The sequence below is a fragment of the Pinus tabuliformis genome, chromosome 2_1, assembly GCF_031772625.1.
Source record: "Pinus tabuliformis cultivar Carrire ecotype Pingquan chromosome 2_1, CPIR1, whole genome shotgun sequence".
In the NCBI taxonomy this organism is placed as follows: domain Eukaryota; kingdom Viridiplantae; phylum Streptophyta; class Pinopsida; order Pinales; family Pinaceae; genus Pinus; species Pinus tabuliformis.
In genome coordinates this window covers 558,679,836-558,707,534 of record NC_142299.1, presented here as the reverse complement: position 1 = coordinate 558,707,534, position 27,699 = coordinate 558,679,836, and the positions used below count along the sequence as shown (strand labels likewise).

Here is a 27,699-nt window from a genome sequence, read left to right as displayed (position 1 = left end):
GCCACAAGCTCACATGACAAAGAGCCAGCACACAAGACCAAGTATCAAGGGAGCCACAAGCTCACATGACAAAGAGCCAGCACACAAGTCCAAGTATCAAGGGAGCCACAAGCTCACATGACAAAGTGCCAGCACACAAGACCAAGTATCAAGGGGCCCAAAGCAATGTCTAGTGCACAATACGTCGATATTGATTGGAAGCGTTAGTGTATGTAAAAGCCCATATTTTAGTTTTCCTCTTACATGTGGGATAAATCCCACAAGCGAAATAAAATGTGCCACCAAAAGATTGTCAAACCAAGACAATGCAGCAGGTAAGTGACAGTCGTCACCCATCCAACTATAATGGCAAATCAATGGCAAAAGGAGATCTCATGAAGGGCATAAGATGCCAAGGCACGCGTCCACCAACATATACCACTCAGGATTGCCAGGTGCGCTCAAATGTTATGGGTGATGCCTGCAAGTGTCTAAAGAAATGCCAGGTAGATGAGATTGTCAAGACAGGATTTAGATCAGAGATTTCCAAACCCTTTTCCATGTTGACTACTCTTTCTATTGGATCTGATTTGGGAGGTTCATCTACAGACAATATGGAAAACACGCTACCTCAGGAAATGCGTTTACCAATAAATCGCCAAAGCTTCCTAACAAGCACACGGTTGAAACTTTTGTAAGGAAGAATTTTGCTATGAATGAGCTACGGAGTATGGGAAAGCATCGACAGGTTAAACTCAAATGCAGAGATTTGTCACAAATCTATCATTAGAAAAATAGAGTTCGATGCTCTAGTTTGATTTATAATTGCATGGACCGTAAGACAGAAGCTTATGAGCTTGTTCGGCATGGCTTAAAGAATGATGTGAAAAGTCATGTATGTTGGCATGTTTATGGTCTTCTCTACCGTTCAAATAGGGAGTATAGTGATGCAATCAAAAGCTATATAAATGCTCTTAAGATTGATCCATAAAATATTGAAATTTTACGGGACCTTTCTCTTCTACAGGCACAAATGCGAGACTTGTCAGGATTTGTGGAAACAAGACAGCAACTGTCAACTTTGAAGCCCAATCACCGTATGAACTGGATTGGATTCGCTGTTGCACATCACTTGAACTCGGATCCAAGAAAAGCTGCAGAAATTTTGGAAGCATATGAGGGGACACTGAAAGAGGACTATCCTCCCTATAATGAATGCTATGAACATTCTGAAATGCTTATGTACAAGATCTCTCTTCTTGAGAAATGTGGGGGCTCCAGAAAGAGCGCTAGAGAAACCTAATAAGAAGGCACCAAAATAGTTGGCAAGTTGGCTTTCAAGGAGTAACATATTCGTCCCTCCTTGCGACAAACTGAAAATTATAGATATCATGAAGCACTTCAGAAGTGTCTAGGTCTATCACTAGAGAGCGGGAAGCATTCACCAGAGCATGCTAATAAGTTGACTTCCTTGTACAAATCTCTTCAAGAGAAATATTCTTGACTTTCTCGAGAATGAAGAGTTTTGGAAGGCAACAGACAACTATATTATACCATTTCTAACTAAGGGGGTTCCTTCTCTGTTCTCGGACCTACTTCCTTTATATGATCACCCAGGCAAGGCCGACATATTGGGGGCATTAATTCTTGAAACTGAAGCTTCTCTTCAGAATAATGGAAGTTTTTCTGGAAGGTCTCAGAAATAACCACCATCAACACTTCTGTGGACTCTCTTTTTTCTTGCCCAGCATTATGACATCAGAGGGAAACATGATTTAGCTCTTGGCAAGATTGATGAGGCTATAGCACATACCCCAACTGTCATTGATATTTACTTGGTGAAGGGGAAAATACTTAAATATGCAGGAGATCTAGTGGCAGTTGCAGCATTGGTAGATGAAGCCCAGTCTATGGACCTTGCAGATCGATTTATAAATAGTGAATGCGTTAAGCATATGCTTCAGGCAGATCGCCTAGGTAACAGGAGACCATATGTGTCAGTTGATTTTTTCTTATGGTGGAGAAGGTGACACTAATATCTGTTTTCGAAGTTGGCAAGGACAGAATGGGAGTTTTTTATTTTAGAGAGTCGAACTCCAATTCTTATGCCAAATTTCCAGTGTCCAAATAAAATGCTTCATCGCTGGATTCTTCAGGAGCAGATGTGTGATTTTATAAAGCAATGGCGATTTGGGCTATTGGGATTTTGTTTATTCATGATCAAATTAAAATCTTATTTCTTGTTAATATTCCTACTGGAAATATTCGATGTCTTGCCACACTTTCTGCATTCAAAGAAGATGGTTGTATCATCAACAGAGCAGGAAATTGCAGCCCAAATTTGTGCAACAAAATGAGAGATGGCAGATGCAAGAGAAGATGATGGCATCTACAATGCCAAGTAGCAACCTATTACTAAGATGGTTACTCTGCCTCTATACCCAACCTATTCTGTGTCACTTTATTGAGACTAAAAGGAAGTATGAGTGGGGAATTAATTGTCACTTTGTTCATTCAAAAGAAGAGTTAAAGCCCTAAAGAATATTGAATACTTTGAATTATGACAGCCTAAAGGTTATGGAGTTGTTGCGCAAAAAGCTAGAAATGCCCTTATATTCTTGTTTGAAACAAAGATGTTGTAAAGGCTAAGTTATTGGTCAGCACACAGAGTTTATTCTAAATCAACTATCTCAGCCTATCACGATTCCTCAAATCACAATGAAGCCTTATCTCAAAGAAATAATAATCTTCAGTCTGCCTCAAGGTTTTGGGCTCGATTTGCATTCCAGATTTTGCGGCAATTATGGATATATCAATCTCATATTCAAAGGATAAAGGTGGTTTCTTGAAAGACAAGTCGCAATTAGATCAAATTCCAGATTTCATGCAAGCATTTAGTCAATAAATAACAAACTGTGATGACAGTTTTGAGTAGTCAAAGACAAATGGCACTTAATCAGTCTGAGGGGGATTATCTCCATATTTTAAAGGCATAAAATGAGCACTCAAATACACAGGTGGAAAATAACCTGGTAGAATAAAAACAAACTCCGCCATCTTCAAACATTCAAATCAGCCAATAAGCATCTCCAGGGAGTCAATTAAAAGGTGTCAAGTTTGTTTCCTCCAGCAAAAATGAAGTAATCAGTTCCATAATTTTTAGGCATCGAAACTCAATAGTGGTTGAGTTTTTCAAGGCAGAAAATAAATAATCAAAGACCACCTGGCAGCAATCCAACAGATTTCCAGCAGTCTTCAAGAAACTCAAGATACATTGCAACCAATTTAGTTTAGGTTTTATCTTTTATGATTTTAATTGATTTTATTTCCAGCAAATTAGAAAACAGTTTAAAATTTGTATTTGTATATATTCAAGTTTGAAAGTGTAAGGAGGGGTTGATAGCATAGTTTTAAAAACCGTTCCGGTCCAACCGGTTACCGGCCTAACCGGCCGGTTGGGAGGCTCACCGGTCAGAACCGGTGAAAAAACCCGGTTAGAAGCCCCATGTGCCCGGAAAATTGACCTAACCGGTAAAAACCGGCCGGTTTAGGTCAAAACCGGCCGGTTTATTGCTAACCGGCCGGTTTTGTCCTAAACCGGCCGGTTTATGGACAGCCCACTGAAACATGACAAAAAACGCAGTTGTTTAGTGGTTTAGTGGTTTAGGGGTTATGATTTTCATGACTTTATCAATAGGAATGATACATGTTCTAGATACTTCATCTCTCAAACCTTACTACAATTTTCTAAGTTCTTAAAATATCACTGCAATTCGGGAAAATTGAAATACCATTGTAATTCAGACCTTTGTAATCCACTGAAATCTTCAGACCTTCTTTAGTATCATTATAGTTTCGGACCTCTATTAACCAAGGAAGATTTTGTACCTCTGCAATGTTATTAGGCCTACAATCTTCGGACTTCTATACGAAGTTACTGTGATTCTTGGGTTTCTGTAATACTCCGGACTTTGGATCTTTGTGATTCTTGGGTCTCTGAAATACACCAGACTTTGAACCTCTATGATTCTCGTGTCTCTGAAACACCTCAGACTTTGGACCTCTATGCAGACCTATTTTAATTTAGGGGCAGACTTTTTGTCTGTCATTTGGTTCTCTTCTTTTGTATAAGCTTCTTGCTAGTCTTGTTATACTTGATCTCCAAATGATCAAGCTACAGATGAAATAGTGATATTTCCAGCTACCAAGGATACAAACCATAGCTTTGATACCATGTTGGAAAATGGTTAGGGCAACATATTAAACCTAACATTTTCCTTAGATGAAATTTACTTGTGATATTAATATCTTCTTAGTGGTTTAGAGCCTCATTGCTTATGTATTTTGTCGATGATATGTATTGCACTCGGTGCCATTTTGATATATTCACCTTTACATGGTATATAAATGAGCAATCTTTGCATATTTTGTCTCTATTGGCTTGGAATCATGCTTTTAAATCTTAAAAATAGTTTTTTTCATTAAAAAATAATTATTTAATGTATTTTTCTAAAACCGGTTCGTTTAGACCAAACCAGTCCCGGTTAGACCGGTTCCGGTCGGTAAACCGGTTCATTAGGTGGACCGGTCCGATCACCGGTTCCGGTTTTAAAAACACTGGTTGATAGTGAGGAAAAAGAAGACTTTCTTTTTTACTGTAAGTTGTGGAGCTCAAACAGAAGTAATTAATTCAGTGATACAGAGGCAGTTTGGTTTCAGGATTCTTGTGTCAAACAAATGGTGATGTTTTCCTTTTTGTAAATCTGTTTTTCTTTCAAGTTTCACATGGATTTTCCTTCCTGATTGTTACAAGAAGATGATGAGTAGAATTTACTTGCAGTACTCTGCTCTAGCTTGTTAAGCAATCTTAATGTTTTCTTTCTGAGATTTAAGTGTAGAATTCATCTGTGTATGCTCTATATTTAAATTGATCTTAAATCTGATTCGTCTCATCCACCCCCAATAGCTCTATAAGATCCAAGAGTTTTCCTACCTCGCCCTGATTGAAGCTTTCCTCTGTCTATCTGTGATTAATTACTGAAAACCCTTATGACTCCATGCCCAATGGGCTCTTCCTTCATTTTGCAACCACAATTTTAAAACCAATTTCTTGATCTTCATACCTAGCCTAAAACCCTAAATTGTGATTGATTGAAAATCCATTGAGAGAGAGCCCTCTCTGGGATTGGAAAGGCTAGTTTCTAATCCTACAAGCAGTTTGTGGTTACCTTTGTAATTTTCCTCCTCAGCCTAGGAAAAATACAAAGTGCTAACATTCTAGCGACCATACTGGGGAACGTGAAAGCTCTATCTTCCCGGGGAAAGAACGACGACCTAGATCTGGTTGCTGATGGTGGACAACAGTCAGACATATGAAGGCTGAATCATTCACCGGGCGACTCCATGATCAAAGAATCCAGATTGCAAAATACTCATGGCGACTCCACTGGCCGAAGCATTCAGAGCTTAAACTGCTCATCTGGTTGCTTGTCAAACGAAATGACAGGGTATGTGGCAGACCCTATTTCTATTGAAGGTTTCAAAGAATACTGGGATATTTGTGATGATGATCAAATTGATAAAGATTTCTCTAATTTATTGCCTATTTATTTAAAGTCATGCAAATGTATATATGAAGATAAAATTCACTTTTTAGAGGAGTTTGCTGACAAAATTGAGAAAGATCTTCAAGCTTTAAAAGTTCAAATTCAGTCCCACAATTTTCGATGACAAAATCAATCTTTTGAGAACCTTTGATATTAAGATTGAGGAGTGTTTTGAGAATGGGTCTGATGACTCACAGCTGAAACTGTACGATGGCAAAGAGAGAAAAATTGAACTGTCCAACAATAATAATATAGTCATTGAAAGCTTTGAGGATCAACAAACAAATCATGTTTTTTTTTTTTTATCCCATAGCTATTTATATGGAGTAATTGTTCAGTCTAAAGTTCCGATTATGTTTTTATTGTGAAGGCCAAGTCTGCAAGCAGCTGTCATTGCACTTACATTTTCCAGTTTTTGTTTCACTGAAATGCAGTCAGGGAATCACATCAAGTATGTAGCTACTTGATTGGCTGTTTTGGCATTTTTCTATTACTTGATTTTTCAAGCGTATCTGGTCTGTTTTGCATAGTTGGGCAATGCCAACATCATCATTTCTGGAATTAGTTATGTTTGCAAGAATGTTTGTTGATTCCTAGGACGCACAACATTATGAAGAGCATCATGAAAATGAACCATGTTACTTGAGGCTTTCTCATATTTGGAGGGTCATCACTGTTACTGTAGGGTTCTGAAGTTGTTTGTGAATGTGTGGGCATATCATAGTGCAAGAAGAATGATTAATGTGAACCCAGAAACAGGTGTCGTGCAAGAGCAACACATGTTGGAGCATCGCAAAGATCATATGTGGGCAAAATGGTTTGATTTCAGTCTTTCCACCATTCCACGTTGATTATATTTTAAAACTCTCACTTCATAATGTCTTCATAATCTGTCACCTTATGAACCTTTCCTCACCGTTTCATTTAAACTGCACTTAACTCCATGAATCACAAGCAACTAAGTTGGATTCCCCAATGTATATGGCACTCATGTATCAAACCACAACAATGGTGAAAGAGTCGAGTTGTGTCTTCTCAATGCAATAAGGAAAGCATTGTCTGCGCAGAAAGAGGAGTGCTCAGGTTTTCTTTTCTGAGAAGGTTAATTTCGAACTCATTCCCAGGTTGGAATAACTAACGTAAATGTTATTAAATGATAAATTTGGCAAAAAACCATGCCCTGGGCTTGCTAGGATTGTTATGCAGAATCTCAGGCTCTATCGAGGGGCTAGCACAAAGTTAAGCGCCAAGCCAAGTCGAGGAGGAGGAGAGTATAGTGCACAACACGCCAATATGCATTGGAAGCGTTGGTGTATGTAAAAGCCCGCATTTTGGTTTCCCTCTTGCATGTGGGATAAATCCCACAAGCGAAATAAAATGTGCCACCAAAAGATTGTCAAACCAAGACAATGCAGCAGGTAAGTGACAATCTTCACTCATCCAACTATGATGGAAAATCAATGGCCAAAGGAGATCTCATGCAGGGCATAAAATGCCAAGGCACGCGTCCACCAACATATACCACTCAGGATCGCCATGTGCGCTAAAATGTTATGGTTGATGCCTGCAAGTGTCGAAAGAAACGCCAGGTAGATGAGTTTGTCAAGACAGGATTTAGATCGGAGATTTCCAAACCCTTTTCCATGTTGACTACTCTGTCTACTGGATCTGATTTGGGAGGTTCATCTACAGACAATATGGCAAACACGCTACCTCAGAAAATGTGTTTACCAATAAATCGCCAAAGCTTCCTAGCAAGCACACAGTTGAAACTCTTGTAAGGAAGTATTTCGCTATTAATGAGCTACGAAATGGGAAAGCATCGACGGGCTAAGCTCAAATGTAGAGATTTGTCACAAATCTATCATTAGAAAAATAGAGTCCGATGCTCCAACCTCCTGATATATTGTCAATGAAGGGTTTGATTTATAATTGCATGGACAGTAAGACAAAAGCTTATGAGCTTGTTCGGCATGGCTTAAAGAATGATGTGAAAAGTCATGTTTATTGGCATGTTTATTACCTTCTCTACCGTTCAGATAGGGAGTATAGTGATGCAATCAAAAGCTATAGAAATGCTCTTAAGATTGATCCAGAAAATATTGAAATTCTACGGGACCTTTCTCTTCTACAGGCACAAATGCGAGACTTGTCGGGATTTGTGGAAACAAGACAACAACTATCAACTGTGAAGCCCAATCACCGTATGAACTGGATTGGATTCGCTATTGCACATCACTTGAACTTGGATCCAAGAAAAGCTGCTAAAATTTTGGAAGCATATGAGGGGACACTGGAAGAGGACTATCCTCCCTATAATGAACGCTATGAACATTCTGAAATGCTTCTATACAAGATCTCTCTTCTTGAGGAATGTGGGGACTCCAGAAAGAGCACTAGAGGAACTTAATAAGAAGGCGACCAAAATAGTTGACAAGTTGGCTTTTAAGGAGCAACATATCAGTCCCTCCTTGCGGAAAACTCTGAAAATTATAGATATCATGAAGCACTTCAGAAGTGTCTAGGTCTATCACTAGAGGAGCGAGAAGCATTCACCAGAGCATGTTAATAAGTTGACTTCCTTGTACAAATCTCTTCAAAAGGAATATCTGTGGTCTGCAGCTGCTAAGCGCATACCTCTTGACTTTCTCGAGAATGAAGAGTTTCGGAAGGCAACGAACAACTATATTATACCCTTTCTAACTAAGGGGGTTCCTTCTCTGTTCTCAGACCTACGTCCTTTATATGATCACCCAAGCAAGACCGACATATTGGGGGGATTAATTCTTGAAATTGAAGCTTCTCTTCAGAATAATGGAAGTTTTTCTGCAAGGTCTCAGAAAAAGCCACCATCAACACTTCTATGGACTCTCTTTTTGCTTGCCCAACATTATGACATCAGAGGGCAGCATGATTTAGCTCTTGCCAAGATTGATGAGGCTATAGCACATACCCCAACTGTCATTGATATTTACTTGGTGAAGGGTAAAATACTTAAACATGCAGGAGATCTAGTGGCAGCTGCAACATTGGTAAATGAAGCCCGGTCTATGGACCTTGCAGATCGATTTATAAATAGTGAATGCATTAAGCGTATGCTTCAGGCAGATCACCCAGGTAACAGGAGACCATACGTTTCAGTTGATTTTTCTTATGGAGGAGAAGGTGACACTAATATCTGTTTTCGAAGTTGGCAAGGACAGAATGGGAGTTTTTGATTTTAGAGAGCCGATGTGTCATTTTACAAAGCAATGGTGATCAAATTAATATCTTATTTCTTGTTAATATTCCAAGAGGATGGTTGTATCATCAACAGAGCAGGAAATTGTAGCCCAAATTTGTGCAACAAAATGAGAGATGTCATATTGAACCCTACAGAAAATTGATGGCAGATTCAAGAGAAGATGATGGCATTTACAATGCCAAGGAGCAACCTATTACTAAGATGGTTACTCTGCCTCTATACCCAACCTATTCTGTGTCACATTATTGAGACTAACAGGAAGTTTGAGTGGGGAATTAAATGTCACTTTGTTCATTCAAAAGAAGAGTTAAAGCCCTAAATAATAGTGAATACTTTGAATTGTGACAGCCTAAAGGATATGGAGTTGTTGCGCAAAAATCTGGAAATGCCCATAAATTCTTTTTTGAAACAGAGATGTTGTAAAGGCTAAGTTATTGGTCAGCACACAAAGTTTATTCTAAATCAACTATCTCAGCCTATCACGATTGCTCAAATCACAATGAAGCCTTATCTCAAAGAAATAATAATCTTCTATCTGCGTCAAGGTTTTGGGCTCAATTTTCTTTCCAGATTTTGCAGCAATTATGGATATACCAATCTCAGATTCAAAGGATAAAGGTGGTTCCTGTTGAAATTTCTAAGTTTGACACATCAGAAATCCCTACTAAATTATCTGGTTTATTTTCTCTTGTTTTTTTCATTAACAAGTTATTTATAGATATAAATACCAAAAATAAACACAAATGCAACTTTAGCACATATACAGATCAACCACTGAAATAACTGAGACAAACACAAAAGGGACACCGTTATTTTTGGACAATCGTCCCCGGAATAACCCAATGCGGGAAAATTGATGCAGCAAATATGAGGGTTTTATTATTATGCAGTTTCTGAATACAACTAGGATGCTAGAAACGGCTCACCCAACAGAGAATGTCCTCGGCAATAATACCTCTCATCGGAGACAGATATTCCGGTTGATCAGTCATTGGTTGAATGATCCCACAACAACTACGACAACTTCTTAGCTGGACAACTAAATTTGCTCCAAGCTTCTCCACTGCTCTGCGTCACTCTGATAGGGATTGCATCACCTTCTCAGCGCACCAACACTCAGTCTGCCCCACTTAGAATCACCGAACGCTACCTCTTGGCCCTGCATCAGCACTGCTAGCCTCTGCACAACTACTTGTGCCTTTGCACCAGCCTCTTGGCTCTCTGCGTCAACCCTTTGACCCTCTGCATCACCCACACTGGCCTCCTCAAACTCTGTGTAAGTCCCAACTACCTCTTCGTCAGCCTTCCTAGGATCTGTGTTGTCTCTCTGGAACTATCTCTGCCTCTCTGCTATGTATTCTCGGCCTCGTGCCAAACTGCCCCTTGTTGCAACAGATCACTAGTTCGATTTTCTTAGCAAAACCCCGCTCCAGAAAATCTAATTGACTAATCAATTTGGTGTATCTCCAACTAACCCTCAAGCCTCCTCTTATACTTTTCCTATTGACGATTCAACGACCGAGATTAAGTCCCTAATCAACGGCTAAGATTAGATTTGGCTTGATCCTCGTCTCTTGGAACCTTCTAACACAAAATTATATTAATCCACATTAATATTTTAATTTTCCTAAGTTTATACTTAGGACCCAATTAAAAATATTAATTATTTTAATATCTCCTCATCCAAGTAGAATTTCTGCAAACGATTTCTGGGTTTTGGAGATCTCACGTGCTTCAGCCTCTCCACCAATTTTCATGGCTAGAGCACATTCGATGCCACCACAAATCAACACTCCCTCTTAGCGAGGAATGTGCTCTAGTAATGCTTCACCATGTAAACATCACACTAATCCTCCGCACCGGTACCTGTGCTGACGCTTGGCCTGTTGCCTCACATCCCCTGCACTGCTACTTTCTATACTGATACCCATGGCACTGCCACTACCACTACTACATCTATACTGCAACTCCCTCTTAACATGTTGCCCATGCTGCCCCTAACACTGCTACTGCTAACTGCTGCACTGCGACCCAGTTACCGAGAAGTAGGTAACTGACTTCCCCCAAATATTTACATCCCAGTCAGTTTGGAAGCCTCGTGATGCTGAAGTTGCCTCTGCTGCTATCATGTGCTCCCTCTGTTGCCACTGCGCTGCTGCATACATCTCTGTGCCTCTCGCACTGCTGTAACCTCCACTGTGCTGCCTCAAATTTCTGCACTCAAGCATTGCCTTGCTACTCCACTATACTTCACTCCATCCGACCCCTGTCATCCTACTACTGTCGTTAAGGGCTCCTATGGCCAGATATGATCCAAGAGTTTGGGCACCTCAAGGATCTTGCCCCTAGTATGTAGTCCTCCTTACTACAACTCGATGTCTCCCCACCTCTTCTCTATAGGTTCATGAGCACTCATGGCACAATCGTCATCAGTATCGATCTCTTTCTCTGACTTAGCTGGAGTTGCCTTTGAATTGGAAGCTTCTCCATTGTTTTTCTTCCTGGGACACTGGGATGCCTAATGTCCCAGCTCCCCACAATGGAAGCACTTCACCTCGGAGATGCCCTTCTTCTTCCTTTTCACTTGTTGTCCCACAGATGTTAGAGCCGCATCCTCCTCCTCCTCTTTCTTGATTCGACCTCCCTTGCTACTATTGCACGCCTTAGTCATCCTCATGATCTCTTCTCGGCGAAGAGTTGCCCACATCTCCTCCCAACTGCGAAGAGTAGCCCTGCCAAAAATACTTCGGAAAAATGTCTCCCACTCTTCAGAGACTGCATTCAGGGCAGTCCTAACCATAAATTATGGATCCGATGTAGATCCCACGAAAGTAAGCTGGTAGTGAATCTCCTACAACCTGTTGAAGCCCCGAAAATCGGGTCTACAACAAGGGGGATACCCACCCAGTCCGGACCTTGGTTAGCGGCTCCTTTTCCATTTGGTATAGTGGGTCCGACTGGGGATATGGGACCAGTTTCCCAATTTATTTGTGTGTCTGTTGAGATTTGATATTTCTTTTCTAAAAGGTCCTAAGTGAAATGCTTTTATTCTAACTCTAATCTAATAACATGCAATTGTATTCTAATAAACAGAAATATCTAATTCTACACTAACCCGGGATGAAATCTTTCTGTTATGCGATCTAAAATTATTTAAAATAATAATTGGTAATAAAGATCATTCCACTGTTATGAGAAAAGAATTCAATAGAGATGAAACAATTGTGAAAAACATATTGCATAATAAGCTACTCATATATTAAGCATAAATAAATAGCTATCACTGTACAAAAGTGCCAAATGATAACTCAAGCATTCACGCATCAATATATAAACAACTGAACATAAATATCACTTTAACACAGAGGCAGAAATAGTTAAGAGATAAAAGTACCATTTATAACTAGTTCTATTCATGAGCTTCAAGCGATAATGATTTATCTCTTCTTAATCCAACATCCACTAAGAGTACAGAAATGCAACATCAGTAGTAGATATTAAATGCAGATATCAATAAATCTTGTTCCATTCATTCATCAAAACCTCCTCGGAGGGTGCAAAAGTGCATGTTCTGAGGACAAGTTTTTGACAAATTTCAGAACCCTTCTCTAAATGCATAAGAAGAGTTTAAATACTACTAACTAAATCCAAAAATAACTTATTACAAAAATGTAGGATACGGTTTAAATGACCGTCCTCATTTCAGGCAAAAATAAAGCAAAATTAATACTAACATTGAATCTAAAACTAAAACTAACTATTTCTGCATCTGTTCTTTGAAATCGCAAGCTTTTAATTGAGAAGAGTCGGCTGGCCGACTTCCGACTTTAACTGTCCAGCGAAAATGGAATCAGAAAGAGCTGGCACCATCTTCTCGACAGAACTAATGACACATTTGAGAGTCATGCACTGGCTGTGTGGTTTTACCAAATATGCCCAGTAAGAATCCCAATTCAACTTAGTTAATATTTTGATTGATTCTGCCTTTTCTTGAGCCTTCTGTCTCCAGCCTGTATGCAATTGTTGTGCTTTCGGTAGATACCCTGGAGTGGTTTCTGAGATCAAATTTTCCATGTGAAAATTTTCATTTATGCAGTCAATAACACTGTTTGCTGCTGTGGCTGCTTCTTCTGCCGCTTGCTCTGCTTTCCTGATTTGTGCATCCCACTTGTTAAAGAACATTTCTTTGTGATTGTCATTAATTATTGGTGCACCTGCTCTTTTCCCCTCCTCTGTTTCTTGCCAAGCCAAATATTCAGTAACTCTTTTATCAATTAAATCATAATCATGCCGTAAGTCCACAACTTGATTAGTGATTTTATCGCTTATTTTGCAATAAGAGTTCCATTGTGTTATTCTTTGGCACAATGCTTCCTGTTGCTGCAGTAGTTGATAATTTAAGGAAATGGATTTTGTGATGAATTCTGTAAGCTTAGGATCATCCTTGTGCATCTCTTGCATATCCAGTAATTGTTTTTATCTTTCAGCCAAACTGTTCTAGTAGCCTATCTGCATTTGTTGGAAGTCCTGTTGTAATATTTCAAGCTATTTCTGTGCTTCGTTGTTGGTGTTGGCTTGTTGCAGCTGTTGCTGCAAAACCTGTATTTGATCTTCCTTCTCTTTTAGTAGTTGTTGTACCTCAGATGCTTTATCAATGGTCGCAGAGGCATATGCTCCTACGATCTGAAATAATTTGGTGAGATTTTTAGTGGGATAGGTGGTAGGATCTTGCCATAGGATGTCTAATTACTCTGCATCATGAGAGAACACATTTTCCAATTTTCTTTTCTTTCTTTGTCTTCTCACTACTGCCTTGTGTTGTGGACTATAAAATACATCAAGAGAAGGAATATCCTCTATTTTGAGCATAAGTTCAAAGGATGGGATAATGGGAATATGTTCCATTTCTGAGTCATTACTAATTGTTCCTGTAGTTATATCTTTTGTTGTCTGTACATTACTCACGTGTTTTTGTGTTTTGTCCTTCAATAATGATTAAATCATTGAATGTCTCCCATTCTTTATCTAGCTCGGTTCTGACTGATGGTGGCTGGACGATGAGAGGGGGAGGATCTAGCTGTGGAGAGGTCAAAACCTATTGCTGTGGGAGCTCTTTTGACTGGGCAGTATCCCTTACTAGCCCTTCGCTTTTATCATGGTCACTTTCGGATCTCTTAGAATGTTTTGATGTTTCTTTCCTGGACTTAGATTTAGATCTGTCTATGCCTGAACTTCCACTGAGACTGATACTCGGAGTTGGTTCCCTTACAGGTTCCAAGCGTAGTTTTTCCAAAGGGATATTAGCTAACCTCCTTTCCCTATATATCTTGAACTCTTGAAATTCTGCTGGAGGGAATCACATTTGGGCCGAATGCAGAACTTCTTTAAGCGTACTTTTCTGTTGGAACATGTCATCAAAAAGATCATCTTCTTTAGAAAACACCTTTATTTTGACTGCAATAGTGAAATTCTTAGCAATATCATAAGGGTCAAATGGTCTTCCTGGAAATTTGAACAATCGTAGACATGTTATGTTGTTTACTTCTTTGAATGCATGGCCTACATCAAATAGTGAAAAGGCCCCACAGGCCACAGGAAATTGTGGCCAAATAGCCTTCTTTTTGTCTTTCAAATCTTTAGTCAAACCTCCTTCTCCGCAGATTTGATAAGCAATTTCTCGTGCCATGAGTTTATCAGGAATATACAAAGGTAAGACATGAGGGGAAGCGAGACTTCCGAATACCCTGACATATGTAAACAGTTCCTCTGCGAACCATCTCGCGACAGGGAGTATATCTACCCCTGCTTCGGGAGAAAATCTTGGAGCATCGTTATCATACAACATTTTGTACAAGGACAACATGATTCCATGACAAATCTTGTAGAAATACGGAGTGAACTTAGATTCCCACAATTCTTTATGATAAATATGAATGGGTAAGGGGTCTTGAGTCGTCCATTTCCAATCCATTAAAGGAAACATGGAAACAAAACAGATTGCATCCATCACATATGCCGATAAGTAGAAAGGGGGATAAATTCTCTCAGAAACAGTTCTTTTAGATCGGTAATTTACTGTAAGGACCAAATCCAGACTCTATACATTTTTTTTCCTTTTGTTAACAGCAAATTCAACCAGAAAAGAAAAGTATTGAAATTCAAATTTATTTAACACACACATTCCTGCCACTCATTTCAGGAAACATATCATAACATTTTCATACTTTTAACTAAGATCAATAGTAATGAAATACATATGTACTGTTCACCAGAAGGCGAGACTCCACTTGCTCTGTTGTTGCTGGTATTCCCTTGTAGATGGTCACCTCCGTGAATGAATGATGACGCACTTGATCCGAATGCGAAGACCCACCGGTTAACCTCCCAGCCTACTCCTTGGGTACTCTTCTTCCCCGTGGACCCCCGAGCTGCAATGGGGTTGTACAATGGAGGAAAGCACTAGCTGGTAGAGGAGAGCACACCTTGGCTCAAGAGTCCCCTCTCTAAAATCCTCTACCTCACCAAACTCACTATAGCTTCGTAATCACTGCTCTTGACATCATCTCATCCATCTAACAATAGGGATCCTCCAAAAGTCCCCTTCTCTCATGGCTTGCCCCTTCTTTTATAGGAGTCCTCATGGGTGACACTTGTCATGTCATGCATAATTAATTATTTTTTTTGTAATTCAATAGCTTGATTATTCACCCACCCATTTGTCATTCTCACATCAAGGGTCTCCCAAAATTATTTACTTAAATTTTTATTTAACACCAATATTTTCCTCACCTCAATAAGATTCCTATTTCTTCTCCTAATTGTCTCTTTATTCCCCCTTTTTATTCCTTAATTTGTGTTCATTACTTAAAGTCAATCAATGAGTCAAGATTTGATTCCCTATTTACTCCCTAATTTAACTCAGGTTATCTCTTAGATGGATATTCTTATGTTGTTTGTTGCCACATGGAGGTTCTTTACATTTCTCTAAATTTAATTTATTATTCTTATTTTAATTCACCTTCCTCTTTTCTTAATTAGGTTTAATTAGTTTAGGATTAATCTTTATCCTTACAATTATGTCCCTCTTTCCCCTTTTTACCTAATTAAACCACATAATCTTCTTAGTATTTTCCAACATGGAAAGGGTAGAGTTTTTAAGGTACTCTATTTTATTTCTTCCTATGATCCTCCTTATTCCAAGTTTTATTTTTGATTTAATTACCTTGGTTTCTAATCATCATTTACCCTTGATGTAACTTTACCTAGTTTTCATTCCTTACTTATATTTATTTATTATTATTTATTTTTACTGATTCCAAGGGTGCCAAGCTTGGTTGTGCCCTTCAAGAACTTCCCTAGAAGTTCCAAGGGTGCCACGCCTAACAATTTATTTGTGATGCAAAGGGTGCAAAGTTGGTCGTGCCCTTCAAGAAATTCCCTTGAAGTTCCAAGGGTGCCACGCCTAACATTTTATTTGTGATGCCAAGGGTGCCAAGTTGGTCGTGTCCTTCAAGAAATTCCCCTGAAGTTCCAAGGGTGCCACACCACTTGCCCTTCAAGCATCCAGTGACTACGAGGGGAAAGTATAGTGCAACGTCATAGACCACTATCATCTCTTATGTTGCCTGCTATAGTGATACTAATGGTGTCGGGGATCAAGGAATCCACCTTGATGCGTGCCCCCCGATAAGATCCTCATGAGCGACCCAACTTTGGGACCTGCCCTCATGGCATCGTGATCTTCAAGGCGAAGGTGTTTCAACCCTTCCAACCCAAGTCACGGTGGGAGTGCTAGTGGGTGAGATCAGGGACACTGTCCCACCCCTCCCATGTAGTTCCATCCACTTGTACAACCCCATCACCCATATGTGAGTCATTCGGCCAAGCAACTCATATGTGCCTGCAACCATTACCATATCATCAGAATATAGATAAACATATATAGCAGGTTTCAAAATCGATTAGAATTTCAAAGATAAAATAATATAAATTTTCATCAAACCAGGTGTCATCAACTCGTCATGTGCGAGTGCCTCTGGTGGTTTCCTGCCATACTCAATAATAATCAGTAACCAGGTTTTTCAGTGTTAGTCATTGTCATAATAGCATTATTACCATCACCTGGTCATTCACATCATTGTTCATTGTGAACCAGAACTAATGTAAGTAGCTAATATAAGGGATACATCCATCATGGCTTTCATCATCAAAACATCAATGGAAACCTACATATCCATCAAATTATCAACATCGTAACATCAATAGAAATATACCTATCCATCAAATTTATCGTCCTCATCATATCAATAGAGAGCATACATATCCTTTATTGCCATCATTATCATAAGTTCAATAGAGACCAAACATAACTATTTATGCTACAATCACCATAATATCAATAGAGAACATGCATAACCATTAATGCTACAATCATCATAATACCAATAGATAACCTACATAACCATTAATGTTATCTTTATCATAACATCAATGGAGAACATACATAAACGTCTCAACCACTAATAATAGAGTCATGTGCCTAGATCCTCAACCTGAGGTCCTCAAAGAATAATGAGTGGGCCTTAGGGCTAAATAAATGTTAGAGTCATATCACTGTTTAGTCAACTAGAGCGGGGCACTACATACACCCCCTCTTAATAATAGACTTCGTCTCGAAGTCCTTGGAATAGGTAAGGAAAACAATGACGCATCTCTTTGGTGTCCTCCAAAGTAGTTATCAGAATTCCATCAAGAGGGCACCATTTGGGTTCTTATATGGAAGATTCTGCAGAACACCTCTCAGTTGGGACCGACTAGAGGATCGAGTATTAATGGGATGGTTTGAGGGACCTTTTGAAATCTTAGAAAGGAAAGGGTCAGTGGCATATAGGCTTGCCTTACCTCCATCTTTAGCACGTATGCATGATGCGTTTCATGTTTCTGTTTTACGTCATTATATTTCAGATCCTTCGCATGTTATTGACTTCGGTCATTTGCAGCACCAAGCTTGTTTGAATTTGAATTTACAATGATTGGTAATCACATAATAGTAATAAGCACAAAAAAAACAGGTTATATCTTAAAAATAGTTTTAGGATTCATGTTGGTGAATCATGCTAGCCATAGTTGATCAATTATGAATCACTAACAATTAGTTTGAAATGATTCTTCCTTCATTATCCATACTAGTGATTCTCTTTTAAAAAGAAAAATCCCCCACCCCTCATATTTGGCTATCAATGCAGCGCCTTTGTGTAAACCAAAGATATTCATAGTAAGGAATTACATTTTCACTTGTAACTTACTAGTCTTCCACCAAGTCAATATTAGTGTTTCTTAGACAAGAAATACTCAAATGTGACCTCTTACCAAGAATTTTCTCTTGCTAATGAATACTCTATTTTATTTTTTTACGCATTGCTCAAAACCTTGTAATGTGCCTGCAACATTATCTAGCCATTTGCAAACCAGGTTTGGTCTCAACCAACCAAATGTTATTTTATTTCTTCCTTATATTGTATCTTTTATTCACTCTAAGGTTATTTTATTTCTTCCTTATATTGTATTTTAGCGAAGAAATTTTGATTTCAGTGCTCTAGCAAAATTTCGCCAAAGAAAGGAAGATGGGAATGAGACAAGGATGACTTGCCCCTTATTCTATCTCAAAGGACATCAATACTCCATTTGTAATATGAACCAAACCATTTAAACCAAGAAAAGGATACTCATAAACCATTGGTTTGGCTAGCCATATAGCTTATCCTCAAGTGTGGAGGCCATCCGCCACACTATATAATAAGCATGCACCCATGTTAATACTATAATAATCAGTGTTTCTTCTTTTTGTCTGTGTTTCAAGTCTAAAGAATACTTCCCTAAATTCCAAGTCAAAAAGGGACCGTATATACACAGATATATATAAAATACATATATTCAATAACTATATTCATTTAGAAACAAGAAAAATATTTATTCACTAGACACCTCTAGCTCTATTCCAACATTGGTAATAATCATGACTAATATTCCATATGCATTGATTTGATTGAATTATGCATTGATTTGATTAATTTTTTATTCTAAAAGGAGATTACCAAGATTACCTTGTCTACTTTATTCCCAACAACCATCTTGATACAATCTTGATATGTAGAATAGAGGTCCAATTCTTTTAACCACACGTCTGATAGATTTGTAAATGTCTCTCAACGTGTTACATCATAGACTGCAACAAAACAAAAATTTTGCTCGCTATGCTCTTGGAATGGGACAAAAGACAAACTGAAGCAGCAAAACTTCTTGATGAGTATTGAAAATGAAACATTGCTACACATTTGAATATATGTGCTAAAAGATGCTACTTTTGGGAGAGAACGCTATGGCATTAGATGGTAGCAATCTACACAGAGAATGCCACTACTCAAACCCCTGCCATTACAGTTGCATTGTAACTATATCGTTCTTAAAGTGCTCTGAAATGCTTAAACAGGGCATTCATTCACAATATTTTGGGTTTTAGACTTTAGTCATCTGGTTTCATTTTTTTTTATTGCAGATACATAGCTCAGTCAATGGCCAGAACTTCAAGACAGTTATAGGTGAAATACACAGCTATTGCAGTCACCTTGGTTACTTGAATTGATTTGCGTTTCAGATCAACACAAAAGATTCAGAACATGAGTTTTGGATACACTAATTTGCAAATCTGGGCATATCTATGAGGCCACCAAGCTAGTTAATAGCATGCTATTTCGTGGGTGTGAGCCTGACGCTGTTACTTATGGTATTTTGATTGATGGGTTGTGCAAGAATGGAAATGTTGGGCAAGCTCGGCAGATTTTGATGAGATGAGAGAGTGGCTACAAAAATATCTGCATTTTAAATGGACAGAAATCATGGTATTATAAGAAATTTGACACATTTCTCCATTTGTAAGGTCAATGTCCTGAAAATCTAGTTATTACCAATTACATCATCAGGGATACTTTTGGAAAATATTTTAGATCTCAGCATTCTGATCCTGCTTTGAGGGCATATCTTAGAAAGATATGCTTTAAAACTCCTACTTGGACTTCTATTTTGAAATACCTTTTTCCCAAATTAATCTGATAAAAAACAATCAATCAATTTATAGATCCTAAAATATTATAATAATTGATATTTTCAGCTATTTTGTATTTTGTATTTTTTATTTTTTTTAGAATTGATATTGGATAATTAAGGATGAAAAATATCAAATAGCGTACATAGAATATATTCTTAATATGATATTTTATATAAAATGAAAAAGACGATAATATATCAACGATCAATTTACTATATCATACTTAATTCCATGTTGACCATACAATATAAATTCATTGCAATGTAATACATATTGTTCAACTTAGTTTTGACTCGGACTTGGATCCACTCAGACTCGATGAATTTGGGTTTTTAAAAAGTAGACAAAACAATTTTTATTTTAAAGAAAGAATGCGTTGCTAACAACTTAAGATTCTGTGAGAACATTTATGCCGTCCATAACTTCCAATCCTTTGACCGCATGGAAGGAAACAAAGTTAAAACAGATTACATGAGTTTCTTCCAGCAAAAGGGATGAAGGAATCAAGGGTAGGAACAGATATGGTGTGCTCTGCACTGCCACGTCACACATCACGCACGGTATTAAATCTGAAGGATCGGTCTACTTCCTACCCTTTAATATTTATTGAATACGAATCCTCAGCTTCGGCGCATCTTAAAGGGGCAAATCAAATTAGAAAGCCGGAAATAAAAACACCCCCGAGACACCTTTTCTTGCTTACCTTACATTGCGCTGGACGCAAACGGCTTTGCCTCGTTTATTCTATCTTCCCGCCGTGCAACTCTCGCGGCCAGTTATTTTGCGACTTTCCACACAATTTATTCTCGCTTTGTTCCCAATCAAATTCAATCTCTTCCCGCCTTTGTCTCGCCAGTTTTTGTTGATTCTGACATTGGAAATGTTGATTAATCATCCATTTTTATCATTTGCGAATCCTTGCGAGTCAAGAGCTTGTAACGGACTTCATGTTGTCTATTAAAATCTTGCATTTGATTTCGGGGTTTGAGTCAAAGTCCCTCGGACTGATCGGCTCAGCTTGCATCTCACCTGATGGATCAATTCACCGTTCACCATAAGTTGTGACTCTTCAATAGCAGCCATTATAAATATATGACTCGAATTCTTTCCATTCCAGATCATCCTTTTCGGTGGGATATTCAAAGATAGTTGCGAGAAGGAAATAGCCTCGCAAAGGAGATAAAAAGAGAGGGACACAAAGCAGAAGAGCGTTGATGTTTTTTTTGTCTGGTTTGGTTCTCGACTTTGTGGAAGGAAACTGCTCGGCATACCTGTGGAAAGTGATTACACCCAGAACTGTGTGGATCTATAGCATATGTATTAAACCTGTGGTAAATAATTGCAGCTACTTTGGACCTGTGACAGCAAGCTGCCATATTCTTGGACAACTGACAAGAAAGCATGTTCAAATCCCTTGAATAAAATCTACCTACAGGTCATTGAAAGGTTCGGTTTAATTGCAGTTGAGAACTCGGATTACAACAGTGTGGTGGATTGTCACCTCTAAAAACAATTCTAGTATATTGCAAACTTCAAGATCGAATTTTGTTGACTGTGAATCGTGTGGTGACTCGAATTGCATAGATAACAAACATTCGCCTGTGTACATGTAGCTTCAGCACTTCAGACTCACCTTGGAAGCCAGTCGATGTTGCTTTGTCAATGGATTAACCACCGCCAATTTTGTAAATGTGTTAATCTCATCTGGAGTCAAATTAAATTAAGTACTTCCATAGCACATTGTTCTCAAACTGTTTGATTAAATGCTTAACTGGAAAAGATGCATTAACTAAAAATCAGTACTTCTTGGAGCCATTTCACAAGAAGTAATCTCACAATCGCGGATGGAAGAGGACTAGTTCTCTTATTCTTTTTGGCCGAGTTCTGTTCAGGATATGCTTATCAATTGAATTGTGGAGTTCGAGTTGTGTAGAAATGGACTGGTTCATTATTGAGATGTCGGCAGCTAAATTTGTAAATTAGAAGAAATACGTTTTCTCTCTGTCCACGAGAAACATCATCAACTCTTGATAAAACGAGTTCTGGACAGCATACCCTAAAATGGGGCATATTTTATTTTGGGCTGAGCATATGAGTTTGTTTCCTCTTGCGATGCGTACAAGGCAAAACCGTGAAGTCCTTTCTCAGTAAATATTCGCTGGAGTGAGTAAAATACAGGGCAAAATTCGCACAGAGGAACTATCTGGATATGGTCTTTCTTCGTCAATGCAAAGGACACTTCCTGACTTTCCATTTCTTTGTCCATTCCCAATTCCATGGGGTGAGTGACAATAATTATATCAAGAAGGCTAAATTCTATTATTCTTCGAAATGGTTCAATTTAATACAGATTGCCTTTGATGATTTTGGGAGTTTACCTCTCTTGACCTTCAATGTATGATTGCAAAGGTTAACTTGTTCAATATCAGTATCAAGCCGAACGATGTTGCATCACAACTAATAAACTCGAAGATTCCTGTTTTGTGCACAATCTTCATTTTACAGAGAGGAGTTATATGGTTTTACAAATATCAATGTTGAAATGTTAGTTCTGGAGGTTATCTGCGAAAGAAGTGAAAATTATGAAGGGTTGAACATATCGGGGAAAAATACAGCTTTATACTTGTCACTTACACTGCAAGCGTTTTCCACATTTAGGGTTTCATTGAAAATTCCGTTGAAGTTGTCCTTGGCTCGATTCTATAACAAGAATATATCTACATGAAACCTAGTTCTAATAAGCACAATTGTCTCAGAAAGAAACCAAGTGGAAACTGGTTTATTTTCTCTCTCTCCTTATATAAATATTCCGGGCAAACTGCCTGCCCGCTTCCCTCCCTCATTCCGGTATGGTATGATACCAGGCTAATTTTATATTCTTTGAGGCACAATTTCAGGTAACAACTTGATATATATATATATACTCACTCACTCATGTACAATCCGACTAACTAAATTCAAACATATAAACCTTTCATAAAATGGGACTTGAGCCGAGGTTAACCACTTTTCCTCACAACGACTGGAACTAAAATGATTGTTCATCACATCATTATAATAAATCTACAACTAAAACACTGAAAATCAGATCTCCAAACACAAGTTGGGAGGGTAAATCAATCTCTTGATTTTAGAGAAATACCCATATATAACAAACAAAACTAGTCAAGCATGCATGGGCCCATAGGCTTCAAGGGTTCAACTTGTGCTCTGATACCAAATGTAAGGACCAAATCCAGACTGTATACATTTTTTTTTTTTTTGTTAACAACAAATACAACCAGAAAAGAAACACATTGAAATTCAAATTTATTTAACACACACATTCCTGCCACTCATTTCAGGAAACATATCATAACATTTTCATACTTTTAACTAAGATCAATAGTAATGAAATACATATGTACCGTTCACCAGAAGGCGAGACTCCACTTGCTCTGCTGTTGCTGGTATTCCCTTGTAGCTGGTCACCTTCGCGAGTGAATGATGACGCACTTGATCCGAATGCGAAGACCCACCGGTTAACCTCCCAGCCTACTCCTTAGGTACTCTTCCTCCCCGCGGACCCCCGAGCTGCAATGGGGTTGTACAATGGAGGAAAGCACTGGCTGGTAGAGGAGAGCACACCTTGGCTCAAGAGTCCCCTCTCTAAAATCCTCTACCTCACCAAACTCACTATAGCTTCGTAATCACTACTCTTGACATCATCTCATCCATCCAACAATAGGGATCCTCCAAAAGTCCTCTTCTCTCATGGCTTGCCTCTTCTTTTATAGGAGTCCTCATGGGTGACACTTGTCATGTCATGCATAATTAATTATTTTTTTTATAATTCAATAGCTTGATTATTCACCCACCCATGTGTCATTCTCACATCAAGGGTCTCCCAAAATTATTTACTTAAATTTTTATTTAAAACCAATATTTTCCTCACCTCAACAAGATTCCTATTTCTTCTCCTAGTTGTCTCTTTATTCCCCCTTTTTATTCCTTAATTTGTGTTCATTACTTAAAGTCAATTAATGAGTCAAGATTTGATCCCCTATTTACTCCCTAATTTAACTCAGGTTATCTCTTAGATGGATATTCTTATGTTGTTTGTTGCCACATGGAGGTTCTTTACATTTCTCTAAATTTAATTTATTATTCTTATTTTAATTCACCTTCCTCTTTTCTTAATTAGGTTTAATTAGTTTAGGATTAATCTTTATCCTTACAATTATGTCCCTCTTTCCCCTTTTTACCTAATTAAACCACATAATCTTCTTAGTATTTTCCAACATGGAAAGGGTAGAGTTTTTAAGGTACTCTATTTTATTTCTTCCTATGATCCTCCTTATTCCAAGTTTTATTTTTGATTTAATTACCTTGGTTTCTAATCATCATTTACCCTTGATGTAACTTTATCTAGTTTTCATTCCTTACTTATATTTATTTATTATTATTTATTTTTACTGATTCCAAGGGTGCCACGCCTAACAATTTATTTGTGATGCAAAGGGTGCAAAGTTGGTCGTGCCCTTCAAGAAATTCCCTTGAAGTTCCAAGGGTGCCACACCTAAAATTTTATTTGTGATGCCAAGGGTGCCAAGTTGGTCGTGCCCTTCAAGAAATTCCCCTGAAGTTCCAAGGGTGCCACACCACATGCCCTTCAAGCATCCAGTGACTACGAGGGGAAAGTATAGTGCAACTTCATATACCACTATCATCTCTTATGTTGCCTGCTATAGTGAGACTAATGGTGTCGGGGATCAAGGAATCCGCCTTGATGCGCACCCCCCGGTAAGATCCTCATGAGCGACCCAACTTTGGGACCTGCCCTCATGGCATCGTGATCTTCAAGACGAAGGTGTTTCAACCCTTCTAGCCCAAGTCACGGTGGGAGTGCTAGTGGGTGAGATCAGGGACACTGTCCCACCCGTCCCATGTAGTTCCATCCACTTGTACAACCCCATCACCCATATGTGAGTCATTCGACCAAGCAAGTCATATGTGCCTGCAACCATTACCATATCATCAGAATATAGATAAACATATATAGCAGGTTTCAAAATCGATTAGAATTTCAAAGATAAAATAATATAAATTTTCATCAAACCAGGTGTCGTCAACTCGTAATGTGCGAGTGCCTCTGGTGGTTTCCTGCCATACTCAATAATAATCAGTAACCAAGTTTTTCAGTGTTAGTCATTGTCATAATAACATTATTACCATCACCTGGTCATTCACATCATTGTTCATTGTGACCCAGAACTAATGTAAGTAGCTAATATAAGGGATACATCCATCATGGCTTTCATCATCAAAACATCAACGGAAACCTACATATCCATCAAATTATCGACATCGTAACATCAATAGAAATATACCTATCCATCAAATTTATCTTCCTCATCATATCAATAGAGAGCATACATATCCTTTATTTCCATCATTATCATAAGTTCAATAGAGACCAAACATAACTATTTATGCTACAATCACCATAATATCAATAGAGAACATGCATAACCATTAATTGTACAATCATCATAATACCAATAGATAACCTACATAACCATTAATGTTATCTTTATCATAACATCAATGGAGAACATACATAAACGTCTCAACCACTAATAATAGAGTCATGTGCCTAGATCCTCAACCTGAGGTCCTCAAAGAATAATGAGTGGGCCTTAGGGCTATATAAATGTTAGAGTCATATCACTGTTTACTCAACTAGAGCGGGGCACTACATTTACAATGGTTGTGGCTAGGTTGTCAGACAATATTTTAGCCCAATCCATAACAGTAGCATTAATGGCGGCATCCAATAATGGTAGCCATTCAGATGAAAATTTGTTAATGTCTGGCTTCCCAAAAAGTCTACAGAGCATAGCAGCAGCAAAGTAATACGGGGAAGTGAGAGAACCAGTACTATACATACCATGTTTATCCCTTTTCAGTGGTTCATCTCTCTTTGACCAGTCTTTGGTGCATTCTGCTAGGTCTTCATTTTCTTAAGCAAACTTTTCTATGAACTGTTTGTTGTAAGTCGCCTGTGGCTCTAGTAAATAGTACATGAGCTTCAAATCTTGTGGAGTGAATGAGCCAATAAGTCCTTGACCCTGAGTCTTAAATTGTCTGTTTTTGATGTTAGCGTTGTCCAGTACCCATTTAACCATGTCTGTGTAGGGAAGAATTTTGGGCCTCGCCGCTATCCGGTGTAAGAACGAACAAGCTAGCTCTGTAATGGATGCCTTAGAAGACCCATGTGAGCCTGCAGTAGCTGTAACCTCCATCACTTTGGGATTCTCTTCCTCAAGTAAATTGTACATGCCTTCCCAAGTAGTAATACCAACGTCTCTGTTACAGGCGGTGTCTGTATACAAGGGCGTCATTTCTTTGTCTTCAGAACTCGGAGCTTTGCCTTTCTTTCCCATAATATCCTGAATACTACTCTGTATAGTTCTTTGTTCTTTGTTCCTGCATTTTAAAAGTGAAGTGAGAATAATGATAAGGAAAGGTGACGGGAAAGCTTTTAAATGCCGAAGACATATAAAATATACCACCTTACGTGAAATGGCTCTTCGATAAGCACAAAACCATATTCTATTAATGATTGGAAACTAACTCATTAATTAGCATTTAAAGTGCATAACCAAGTCTCGGTTTATGGAAAATACTTTTTTGAACAACGAGCCCGAAATATCTGCGATGAAGCGATTTTGCGATTTGCTTCGCAATATCACTATATCACTCTATCGCAACATCGCAATATCGCTCTATCACAACATCGCAACATCGCAATATCAATGGAGCGTAACATATGACAATCATCCGTTAATGTGTTTTCCGCGAAATGTGATTTTCAATATGCGCCATCGTATATCGGCAGTTTGAGGTTTTTCAGTGTAAGTGATATTTGATGCATGTGATGCGATGAAGTTTCATATCGTGATCTCGCAATCTTAGAATTCTGCTTGTAAGGAGGTATCCATTATCCTTTTTGCGATGCGATATTTCTTAAGGAGTGATTTTATCTTACCTTATCATAAAACTTAAGTTTTTTAGATTTTTCAAGGGTATTTTCCTAAGTTTATGATTGTAAGTTTTATTGAAAAAGGAAATACAAGCACGAATTGATTTTTAAAATTTTTGACTAACGGCCCCCACTTATTTAGTGTTATTAGTAATAACACTAAATAAGAAGGGGGGTTGTTGCTGGCCACAACAATTGGCGATTCACTTGGAAGAACCAGTTATCTTTGCTTTTCTTTTTAATTTTCTAAACTTTCAAAACAGAAAATTTTCCAGAAAATTAAACTTTATTATAGAAAGACAAAGTACATCATGCTTTTACCTATCAATGATATTTCGTTTCTTCTATTTTTTAACTTTGATTATTTACTCCCTCAAGCTAGTCTTTGTATCTACATCAGTCACTACTTTGTTTATAAAGATAAAAACAAAACCTTCTCTGTAAATCAGTTTTAAATATGCTCATTTGTTGTAGTTGGAGCCTCTGCTGCCAGCAGGCGTTTATAACCTCGACAGGGTTACCTGTTACCCAGAAATGATCCTGTATCCTACTTAGAGAAATATACAACTTTCAAAGAGAAATCCATATCCACACTTATTGCTTTCATTTTCTTTTTACCCTTAAAGAACAATGTCTTGGTTTGGTAGCCAATTTATGACAGTGTCATTCACTTGATTTATAACTTTGTTGAACACGTTGGCTCGTGATGAAGCCCCTTGTCTCTGATTGCAACAATTTTGAG

At 38.2% G+C, this 27,699-nt stretch overlaps 2 pseudogenes; both read left to right on the top strand.

Moving 5' to 3' along the window:
• Positions 1-356: 356 nt before the first annotated feature.
• Positions 357-2,009, top strand: LOC149201598 (N-terminal acetyltransferase A complex auxiliary subunit NAA15 pseudogene; annotated as a pseudogene).
• Positions 2,010-7,470: 5,461 nt separating this feature from the next.
• The window catches only part of LOC149201597 (N-terminal acetyltransferase A complex auxiliary subunit NAA15 pseudogene), a 42,624-nt pseudogene continuing 22,395 nt past the window's right edge, over positions 7,471-27,699 (top strand).